The following is a 12506-nucleotide window of genomic DNA, read 5'->3' as shown; positions in this document are numbered from 1 at the left end:
TACCATATGTCAGGAAAGGGTGTACCAACATAACAAAAAAAAAATGTTTGAAAAAGGTCTATTACTTAAGGAGTAGTTAACAAACAACAAAATCCGGATACTTTTTGAGTAGAAGGTAGTGCAATTTTATTAATCAAAATAATGTATTCATTTCATTTAATTAATTTAATGTATTCAAATTATAGAAAGCTTCAATATTGCAACTAAAAATAAATTTATGCTTTGGTTTCTTACAACCTTTTTATTTAATTAAAAAAAAATAAAATATATTTTGGCAAAATAGTGCCAAAAAATATCTTTGGACAGTGAGTATATCTAACAATTGGTTTTATAAAACCAATTTGTATCAATAACAAATATATTAATAATTCTAAAGCCATGGAGAGATTTAAAACAAAAAATTGTGTTGAACGTAGTCATATATCTTGCATTAAATCCACACATATAAACCTCTGGAGCATATCATATACCATATAACATATACCATTTATGTTCATTTGCTGTAGGTCCTTCCATATTCCCGAATGAGATGGGACTTAAAACAAAAAATTGTGAGAAGCGTACTCATATGTCTTGCATTAAATCCACATATATAAACCTCTGGAGCATATTATATACCATATAACATATACCATTCATATTGATTTGCTGTAGGTCCTTCCATATTCCCGAATAAGATGGGACTTAAATAAAAAATTGTGAGGAGCGTACTCATATGTCTTGTATTAAATCCACACATACAAACCTCTGGAGCATATCATATACCATATAACATATACCATTTATGTTCATTTGCTGTAGGTCCTTCCATATTCCCGAATGAGATGGGACTTAAAACAAAAAATTGTGAGAAGCGTACTCATATGTCTTGCATTAAATCCACATATATAAACCTCTGGAGCATATTATATACCATATAACATATACCATTCATATTGATTTGCTGTAGGTCCTTCCATATTCCCGAATAAGATGGGACTTAAATAAAAAATTGTGAGGAGCGTACTCATATGTCTTGTATTAAATCCACACATACAAACCTCTGGAGCATATCATATACCATATAACACATGCCATTCATGTTGATTTGCTGTAGGTTCTTCCATATTCCCGAATGAGATGGGATTTAAAACAAAAAATTGTAATGAGCGTACTCATATGTCTTGTATTAAATCCACACATATTAACCTCAGGAGCATATCATATACCATATGCCATTCATGTTGATTTGCTGTAGGTCCTTCCATAGTTCCGAAGTAATATGGGCTTGTAATTTTAAATTCGATTATGGTCCTAAACAATAAATATTATAACATTTTGCAAATAAATAAGTTGCAGTATGATTAAATGCATACTTGAATTGCCCTTGGTTGGTCCACTATATATTAGACATCATAGCCTCGTCATGGCTTAAGTGACGATGTTTAAATAGCTCAGATGCCATCAAAGTACTTATATGTAAAGGAACATATTGTTTACTTCCGGAAAAATGTTGTTTCCAAATAATCACACTTTATAGCAGTACCAACTGAAATATTAATCAAGCATTAAACGATTGGGTGTCTGTTAAAATGGCACTATGATGAAAGTTAAAGTTACTTACCACAGACCTGCAGCATGTTGTGGATGATGGTTCAAAAAATTCGTAAGCCAAATGTTCAGATGTTGATCCTTCAACTCATTACCTTAAGATTCTGCTGAAAGTCAAATAACACCAAATGAGAGATCCGATATTCAGTCATTGTTGCAAAAGGTGCATTGCAAGCTTTTGAAAACACAATGCTAGGTGTCTTTATTCATAGACGGGAAACAAATTGAAATCATGTTTAAAATATTTGAACTACAGTAAAAGTGAAGAAAGGCTTTACCATTTTACTTATTGTAACAATCCTCTTAAATGTTTACATTTTCTTTTTTTTTGAAAGGAACGACACACATATACTATAAAAAAAAATAGATGAAAAATTAAGATATGTATAAGTCATAATTTTAAGTTTTAGTACGAAAAATTATCAAGAATATTTATAAGACACATTAAAAATAAACACCCACCAGGTGTATGTTGCTAAGTCATCAAAAATTAAAAAAAAAAATATTGTGACACGGATCATACTATTTGGGTATTGATGACTGTGGCTGTCATAAAAATGTGACAGGAACATTGAAATAGAATAGAATTTACATAAAAGTATAAATATGTAAAATATAGAAGTAAATAATTACAGACATAAGCTTACCTTGCGGTTAGTTTCGCATGTCCAACTTATCATGAGACATATGTTTCAATGTCTTGACCCACCCTCTACTCCCTGTCGTTCTCTAAACAAAACAATATAAATTAAGGACACACATTAAAAAACTCAGTTCATACTCTTTTTTTAATGTAAATTATGCGGGAGGCCTCCGTTATTGATTGTTTGAGCCATCTGAAGTATAATCGGTTGTGGAATGTATCCGTGGTTATGAACCACGGTGGCCGCTGGGAAGTGGTTGAGACGCAAAAATAAATCAATATCTAGCTGCCGGCATCTTATGCTCTGAATTAGCTGGGGAACATGCATGCTTCTTTCAAAAATGCTAACCTCACGCAGCTCCGGCTCGGCAGCATGCGATATTATTATCATAAGGTAGTTGCTGATATTTTGCGATGGTAACAATGCACGACCAAAATTGCCATTGTAGAAAACGCTTATTGCATCATGCAGAGGTATATGAAAGGCTCTATCGGGGTCAGATGGATCCATTGCGCCAATTATGACTAACTAACTTTTGTCTTGATTTTTCAAAAAAGCACGATTAGTAAAAAAAACAAACCAAAAATTTTGATTTTTGAAAAATTTTTCGACAACAAATTTCGAAACATACAGAAACAATTTTTTTTATAAAGAATTACATTGGGGTATACCTTTTTTTCAAATTTTACTGTAAAATGTCAGAGAAGATATGATTTTAAGTTTATAAGCGAAGTTATATGACACAAAACTATTAATTTATATCTTTGCATTTCAGTCCAGTATTAATAATAGTTAACAGTGTAAATAAGGTCAACTAATAAAAAAAAATTAAAACTACATATCTCGATTCAGCGAGAAGTAGCTTATATAGGGATATAACGTACATCTATAGCAGTACATCTATAGTTATCAATTCTTTATATCCTGTTTAATAAAAGGCACTCATTTAGGTTCACCTACAATGGTTAACATTGCATATGAGAACACCCTTTTGACCTCATCATCTCCGATTTGGCTGACATTTTTTTTTATGAGCTTTTTAAATTTTTTTCCTAGGAGATTTGGGGTTTTGAAAATGTATTTCCGGTGTTGAGATTTCTAACAGCAGTAATGATTTGATTGTCAACGTTACGATTTTGTAAGACAGTAACTACATGTTTCAAGAGAATTCAATCGAAGGCTTTGGTAAGGTCGACGAAACATAGGTACGCTGTCATGTTGTATTCAATAGCTTTTACAATTATTTGTCGAAGTATGAATATAGCGTTAAAATTCGATCTATTCTTTCTGAAGCTTTGCTGTTCCTCAGATATGCCAGTGTTTGCCATGGTATTAGATAGTATTTTTGTAAATAGTCTTAGGATTGCGCTTAATAGTACTATGCCTCTGTAGTTGTCCGGAAGGTTCCCATCGCCTTTTTTAAAAATGTGTATTGTGGTGTTTGAGTACTATTTTATTGATGAAGACTGAAAGCTTAGCGTATAGCGTATCACCTCGATATTTCAGCACTTCGTTGTTAATATAGTCTAGGCTTGGCGATTTCCTATTTTTGAGCTTCGCTGCATTAGTCTTGATATCATGGAAGGAAATTATATCTTGTGAGTATGCATCAAGACAAGAAGGGTTTAATAAACACTCAACTAGTGATGTCCTACTATCGTCAACATGGTCATTTTCATATAGCTGGGTGATGTGGTTCTCCCATTCTATAATAGATATGCTGGTTAAACTAACGTGATCATATCTCACTACTTCCTAGGTGTTGTAGGTTATTTCACCGTGCCCCTGTGTATTGTAGATAAGATTTTCATTTTTCTTTCGCCAATTCTTTTACTTCATGGCAAAACCACGGCTTGTACGATGTTCTTTTGGCGTTATTGTTCGGTTTTAACATTAAAAGTCTTTTAAAAGCCATTCTTAATTGAATAAAATTTTATTTATATAAAAAAATTCTTTCTAAGTTCTAACTGCTCTTTCTTTAAATTATTTTTGTGAAGTCTTTGACGTCATTCGTTGGTGACGGTATACGGTTTGCGTATACTGTCACAACTGTATAAAAACAATGCCATTTCATCTGTCGTTTAAAAATGGCACCCATGAAAACTACAACGTGACTCTCAGAATTGAAAGAAATTTGACTTTACCTTAAATTACAAGGTAGGATAAGCACGCATTATAAGCTGTTTCTTCACTGGTGCCGCTAGTGATTTCCATCACTTCTACATTCCAAGGCTATGACATTTCGCACTAAGTTGCGTTATTCCACTACTTGGGAGCTGAAATAAAAGTATGAAGCTAGTCTAGGCAACATCTACACACATAGATGTGACCTATTGTTCAACGACAAACATTAAGGCATGTTACAGTGCAAAGCTCAAAGGAGCAAATTGATAGGAAATCCAACCAATTGGAAGGAATTTACAATTTTGTCAATTTGCTTTAAGTTAAGTTGAAGACAAAATTGATACGTTCAAATTCGATGTTGTGAACTTGTTATTTGCTGCGAAATATGACATCTTGAAGGGACGCAAAAGCTGAAGGATGAAATGAGGATTTGTATTTAATATTATCTATTATAACTGACGCACTATAAGTAATAACAAAACAGATGAAAAAGGTGCATTCCATATTATTCATATTATAGAAAGGAGAAATGACAATAAAAATAAAAGCTGACTTAATATTCTATAAAAGTATAAGAGATTTTTTAATGTGTTTATGGTTACAAGTCTTTTTTTACTTAGTTGTCAATGTGACTTATCTTATTATTATGATATGATTTTCTTGAAGATATTCCTTCAAGAATCTTTATTTCCTTACTATAAAATACAATATGCTCTTTACATTTATTCCAAGTTTTGATGCTATACATGCTGAGATGAGTGTAGAAAAGATGAAACAAAGACAGCATTTTATTAAATAGTTTCAAGACAATTGTAACCCTTCTGTAACTTGTATATATATATAAATACGTAATAGTTGTTAACGGTCAGATCTAACTCACAGTACAGCTTATGCAAGATTTTAGCTCAGATTTTAGTCTGCTTATGTATATTCTAATATTATTATGTATATCAACATATCAACATATTTGTTTAATATTTATTTACATGACCCATGTTTCTTCCTTTATTTTTTGGAAAAATAACTATGTCCGTACAGTTAGTTATTGGATTATAATTGTAGGATAAATATTTCAATCGTATGTTTTAATGTTGATATAATTTTCCCAATTATTTTATTGAAATACTTATATATCTTTAAGTCGTTAGAAATTGTAGAAGTTTTATGAGACGGAAGTAATGATTTGAAAGATTTATAAATTTACGAGGGTCACTATTTATATTTTGAGCCTAATAATGAAAAAATCTTAACTTATCGTTGAAAATTGATTTTGTTTCTCAAAATATTCTCCTTTATAATTAATGCACTTTTGCATGCGTTCGAACTATTTGTCGTTGTCCACGCAACTTATTCTTGACGTTCGGGAACAAGAAGAAGTGATTGGGTGCCAAATCAGGACTGTAAAGCAGATCACCCATCAATTTGATTTTTTGAGTGGTCGAATAATCGGTTCTTAAACTAGATGTGTGAGCACTCGCATATCCTTGATGGAGATGGAAAATGATCCAACGATGCTCGGTTGTTTTCCGTATTTTTCGCAACACTCCCGATAAACAAATGGTTATTTACCATTAGGAATTGACCATTTTACATTCCTGTAATGGTACTCATATAGTTTCTACATGACCAGTTTTCTCGAAAAAACAAGTGACTATTTGCTTCAAAGCGCTTCGAGCACAAAAAACATTTGTTGGATATAGTTCATCTTGAAACACCTATATAGTTCACATCAATAGACTAATGTTTACGTTCTGGCTCATACGCATAAATCCATGATTCGTCATCTGTTACAATCTTATACGAGTATATGTTTTTCGAAGCATCGCCATTGTAGTTCTTGAGCATTTGTGTGCACTAGCACCAATCGACACGAGCATCCTTTTGAGATTTTGTCAAATGATGGGGAATGGGGTCCAACGAGAATAAACCTTTCTCATTGCTAAATGATTTATATACGCAGGTGAAAGTAATGCCTTGGGTTCCCACAATCTTACAGTACGAGTGTGTCGAATAAAGATCTTGCACTACTCGTATAAGTTTTTGTAAAGCATCAATGTTTTCTGGCACAACACCTGATTTTGGATGATCTTCAGACCTTCACGAATTTCGTCAGTGCGCGAACTGCGATCACGATTAAAATCCTTGTGTCAGCGCTGCACAGTAGTAAAGTATGGACATTTTTCTTCATTGCGAAATGTAAAAGTAAGTTGATCGATGCACATTTGTCTCGATGATCCATGTTTAAAGTCGTCAGTTGAAGCACGAACATTTTCTCGCGTTAATTTTATTTTTTCGCGAATACTCAATTTACAAATCACTGTAAATAATACAAATAACGCTCTTTCGTATGGAAACGTCAGATGGCACCTGATTTTAGCGTCAATTAGCGTCAAAATATAAACAGTGACATGTAATATATCGTATATAATATCTCTTTTTTTAATTTTCAACAACAAAATTTCATTAAATTTCATTGAAATTGTTTTATGAGTACTTAAAATAATACATTCTCTTAGTTTACCGCATATCGGTCGATTATATTTTTCAAGCATTATGTAAACTGATTACTTGTTAATGGAGATTGATTGCTGAAATAAATTTTTCCCTATTAGATTACTAAATGAAATGCACTTGATGACCCAAAACGAAACTAAGTTTCAAGACCTTAGAATCTAATATTTGTGAAGTTAGTTTAAATTTAATGTAAACACCGGCATTCCAATTAAAGTTGGTATCAATTTTGTGTCATCACACATATATTAACTAAATCGCTTGACCCGATAACCAAGATCCAATGAACAGAAAGGTTAAGCAACTGCCTACCCTAATCGTTGCCTACCCTAAACTCATTTGCCTAACACAGATACGGCAATGTAATTTGTTCTCAACGGCTTCAAATCACATAAAATTTTTCGCATATACACGCACATGCACACACACCAATGCGTATAAGTGTCATATCCTTGGCTGCCTTCATGGTGGTTTTCGACTTTTCGCAATAGAATGAATAGAATGGGCCATGCCCATTGATTTATTAGATTTGGTCAGAAACATGTTTGTACCGTACCGGTGTAGCTGTTATGGAATGCCATTAGAAGGACTGGTGCCCGTCTTTTGGAGGCTTTAGCTCGAAGGATTTCTGTGAAATATGCTCGGTACTCGTTCCCTTACTTAGCGAAAGCGGTACAAATTTGTAAAAGTATAAATCCACTTATTTTTATGTCTGTGAGTGTCTGAAGGCTGCAATGGCAGTATTCATGGCATATTAAATGCGATTGTTGGTTTTGTAATTGGTTGAACAAATTTCTATTACACAAACAAGCAAACAAGCAAACATTGTTGTGCTCATGTAAGTGTGACGTACACGTAAAACACACACTCATATAATATCACGCAAAGTAAATTGTCCTGTGGAATTTTTCAATTTCTTTGGCTTTGTCATAAACAAGGATTTGAATCTAGTTTTTTTTGCTGCTTGGCGTTATATTTTTGTTCCTTTCGAGTGTGTGTCTGTGTATATGCACTTGTAGTGTTTATTTGTTAGTGTGTGTAGCAGATTTTTATTTATTTATTTATATTTTTCGTAATGCTCAAGAAAAAGGATTTTCGAAAGCAATTTCGTCAACACAAAACATTGCCATCAAAGGATTCAACATTGGCATTTGCATCATCGGTTGTGTGTGCCGCCATTCATTTTCTACGTTTTTTTGTCCTTTTGTTTGTACATTTCGGTTTGCTTCATTTTACTTCTCTCCAATTCTGTTTTTTGTTCGATTCCTCTTTGTTCGTTGTCTTAGTGTGTAAGGCTTAAGCACTGTATTCCTTCACCTATAACTAAAGTGAATTCAGGATGATGTCCTGATGGAGATCACACATGTGGAATAAATGAAAAATTCTTTGCTTTCAGTTTTTTTCGACACTTTCCTTCAGGATTTGCTTGCTGATAGGTATGGTGCCTCTGATTGTTGTTGTCCTTGTTGTACTTGTTGTCCTTTTGAATTTCCACGTTTTTCTGGTGTTGCGTTTTTTTGGTTGCTTTGACACTTTATGCTTTGTTTTTAATACAATAATATATTTTTGGATACACTCACCATTGCTCTGGCCTTTGCACCATCCTGGCTTTCTCTGATTTTTCCAAAGGTTTTTTTATTCTTATTTATTTGCGGTGAAAAGATTTTTATGTGCTTGTTTTAGGTGCTATTTTGTGTGCTTGAACATGCCACAGCAACATGACATTGACAAATTGTATCCTTTGAAATATTATGTTGCAAGCATATAAAATATGCTACAAAATGTTCAAGGAAGGATGATGTCGCGGAAGGAGTTAGGAATTAATTTTTTTGTGCTGCCATAAGAACAAAAAACTTGTGCTTCTTGGTTTATTGTCTTTTGTATTCACTTTTTATGTTTGTTGGTTTGTAGGACCTCTATTGCTTTTTCTTCTAAAAAATGGAAGAGAATACACATGAAGATATTGTACAGAAAACTTAATGATTGATTTATGTCAACCATTTTCATGCCATTCAAACGCGAAAAACAAATTTTGGATTGACTTTATATGCAGATTTTGAAACTTCACTCAAGAAATATTTAAACTTCTTTTCAACATTAAAAATGCTTTAAAAAAACTAACTCATTTACTAGTGTTTGATCAGCAGCAGTTTTATCAGTTTTTATGTCTCGAATATTTATCACATAATGTATTGAAATTTATAATTTGATCTAGAAAACAACACACTCTTAAGTAGTCGTCCAACTTTATAAAACACACACATGAATGACGTTATTATTGTCAACATTTTATGCACAATCTTCCAACATTCTTTTCGATGTCAAGTTATCGTAATCATGTCAACTAACTACCATTAAGAGGGAAGTTTATAAAAATTTGGTTGCAGGCCATCCTCTAAGTCAAGGATATTGCTCATATTACTCACCTTGACTTGTTTTCGTACAGGATTTAATTGTTGTAAAACTAAATAATTGGCATTTATAATTGGCAGTTGAACGATTTGAAGCTGTTTTTCTACTCTTATAGCACAAAGTTTGGTTTAAGAATGAGATTTATTTTTGGTTTAGTGGCTTTGCCACTTTATTGTTTTTTGTTCACACACTTCATTGTTTTTGGTCGGTGGCATACTCTTCTTAAGTCCAAAAGGTCTGTAAATAGTTCACAATTAGACAAATAGACCTAATCTAAGTAAAAAATTTTTTTACTCACTAGTATATATAGTCAGAATTTCTACATTTTTCAGAGGTCAGTATCTACGTTATTCATTATTATTCATTAGGCTTACTGTTATATATCATACTGTTCTTTCATTCTTATAAAAAATACCACTAGAAGAAGATTTGGTATTAAAAATATTATCTCAATTCGATTCAAATAATTCTCGAACAAAATTCTACAACTGCCTTCGCGTTTATGAAATATGAAACTTTACTATTTTTGTAATTTAAAGTCTGTTAATTTTTATATTTTTCATTTATTTTACTTTTTAGTTCGTAACTTTTGATTTGCTTTGTTTTATTTTTGGATTTACTTTCTCAAAAGTTATGATTGCGTTCACCTCTGCAGTTGACTGATTTGTCCAATGTCTAGACGAAAATTAAAACCTGAAATAATCAGAGCTAGAGTAGTCACTTTTTTACCTCTAATTCTTGTGCTCTTCATATGAAAAAAAAATCTGTGGTTTAAAATATTTTCGAGTGTTTGTTTGTCAATCAAGGACATTCGTCTAATTATAAATTGGTCCTTTATGTTGAAGGTAACTTCAACATAAAGGACCAATTTATAATTAGACGAATGTCCTTGATTGACAAACAAACACTCGAAAATATTTTAAACCACAGATTTTTTTTTCATGAACGAAACTCGCAAAACAGACAAAAAGTGCTTTGATTGAGCAATTACGAAACTTAGAAGAAAAAATGTTACAAAAACAATATTAATAAAAAAGAAATTATTTAAATTTTTTATCAAATACTTACTTTCATTTCTTGATATTACGAATAAACGTTTTTAATTAAAATAATTACCTCTGAAAATTTCATAAATGGTTTGTAATAAAACATTATATATCAGGGCACTTCACTATGCGAAGGCAAAAAACAATGTTACTAAAAGACTGAAATCATGAATTATTTTATAAAAATATTTATGTTTTTAACCTTTACATTATTGTAAATGAAGGAAATATCTGGACTGCCGCAGAGAATGCAGAAAAATACAAATCACATATTGTATAGAATATATTTTCAATTACCAAACCGAGATAGTATATTTCCGTATAACAATTTGTACATAACATTTTTCCTCTGTTCACATTCAAGTCAGTCTAATTGCAGTCTAGTCTAAATCTTGCCGTAAGTTAAAAACTAAAGAAGTCTTACATTAAGACTATCTTAAATTCAAAGTTGAAGGTCAAGTCTAACTCTAATTCTAAGTGTAAGTCTAACATTATGTCTAAATTTGACCGTATCTATAAGTTTATCTTGAAGTTAATATATTTATGTATGTAATTCTATGAACAAGTACAAGTACAAGCTCAAGTACAAGTACAAGTACAAGTACAATTATACATAAAGAGCGTGTCATTACCTGCGGAAGATGTCAAAAAAGTAATTTTTGTGACTTAAAGTCTCCGAGTAACTGGCGGTGAGACATCTACATCTACATCTACATCTACATCTACATCTACATCTACATCTACATCTACATCTACATCTACATCTACATCTACATCTACATCTACATCTACATCTACATCTACATCTACATCTACATCTACATCTACATCTACATCTACATCTACATCTACATCTACATCTACATCTACATCTACATCTACATCTACATCTACATCTACATCTACATCTACATCTACATCTACATCTACATCTACATCTACATCAACATCAACATCAACATCAACATCAACATCAACATCAACATCAACATCAACATCACATCAACATCAACACACATCAACATCAACTCAACATCATCATCATCATCAACACAACACAACATCAACATCACATCAACAATCAACATCAACATCACATCAACATTCTAACATCAACATCAACCTCAACATCACATCAACATAACATCACCTCAACATCATCTCATCACATCATTTCATTTTCTCATCTTCAATAATCATTCACATCAACATTCAACATCAACATCAACATCAACATCAACATCAAACATCAACATCAACATCAACATCAACATCAACATCAACATCAACATCAACATCAACATCAACATCAACATCATCATCATCATCATCATCATCATCATCAACATCAATATCAACATCGACATCAACATCAACATCAACATCAACATCAACATCAACATAAATATAAACATAAACATCAACATCAACATCAACATCAACATCAACATATATCTATATCTAAATCTAAATCTACATCTACATCTACATCTATATTTTTATTTAAGTTCTAGATGTGAATCTACTCCTTAACCGTAGTTTAAACGTTGGTGCACAATTCCAAATTGCTTAAAATTGTTTTTAACTTGGTGTTGACGTCCGCAAACTGGGGTGTCATTTTAATTTTGAAATTAATATATCTGAATCCGTTTACTATTATTGCTTTCTATTATTATCTATGTTTTCTACTATTAGTAGATTTGAAGGATCTTATATATATATAGATGGATGTATAGATGAAAATCCTTTGGTGTTGAAAGAAATATAAATATTTCTTTTTTGTGTTTCATTGGTTATTTTATTGATAATTGGTGGTAATTTGGTTATGCGCTAGTACCAGAACAGAACAGAAATAGACTTAATTCACTACTCAAATTTGAATTGCAGTGGCTTAAAGTGGTTCATTTTTCATTGATACTCCACTTCTTGTCAACGAAAATCATTGACGCATAAAGTTTGTTGTTAAAAAACTAGAAAATTTTTTTTCTTTCTTAATTTTTGGATTATAACTTAAGTACCCTGTAATTACTGCATTATCAGCATAAGTCAACTTTAAACAAAACCAAATCCTTGAACTCATTGACCGCTAAATGCAGCAATACTGTGTAAAAATTTCCGCTTCCTTCGAATCCAACATACGTGTCTCTCGTTGATGTACACCAATATGTTCGAGTATGTG

The 12506-nt window shown here is 31.9% G+C and overlaps 1 long non-coding RNA gene across 4 annotated transcripts; it reads right to left on the bottom strand.

The window, feature by feature from the left end:
• Positions 1-304: 304 nt before the first annotated feature.
• On the bottom strand, positions 305-2851 carry LOC119662397. 4 transcript variants are annotated; one of them, XR_005250768.1, is made up of 9 exons: positions 2372-2850; positions 2238-2319; positions 1869-1941; positions 1604-1790; positions 1356-1528; positions 1041-1293; positions 746-978; positions 599-683; positions 305-535 (listed from the first exon to the last, which is right to left on the bottom strand). It is a non-coding gene; the product is annotated as an uncharacterized LOC119662397 (long non-coding RNA). The 4 variants fall into 4 exon arrangements; XR_005250767.1 differs by having other exon boundaries at positions 305-683; positions 1037-1293; positions 2372-2851; XR_005250766.1 differs by having other exon boundaries at positions 305-683; positions 742-978; positions 2372-2851.
• Between the last annotated feature and the right edge of the window lie 9655 nt (positions 2852-12506).

Source organism: Teleopsis dalmanni, chromosome X, assembly GCF_002237135.1.
Source record: "Teleopsis dalmanni isolate 2A chromosome X, ASM223713v2, whole genome shotgun sequence".
NCBI lineage: Eukaryota > Metazoa > Arthropoda > Insecta > Diptera > Diopsidae > Teleopsis > Teleopsis dalmanni.
The sequence above is the reverse complement of the archived record's forward strand: the minus strand, read 5'-3'. Positions and strand labels throughout refer to the sequence as shown.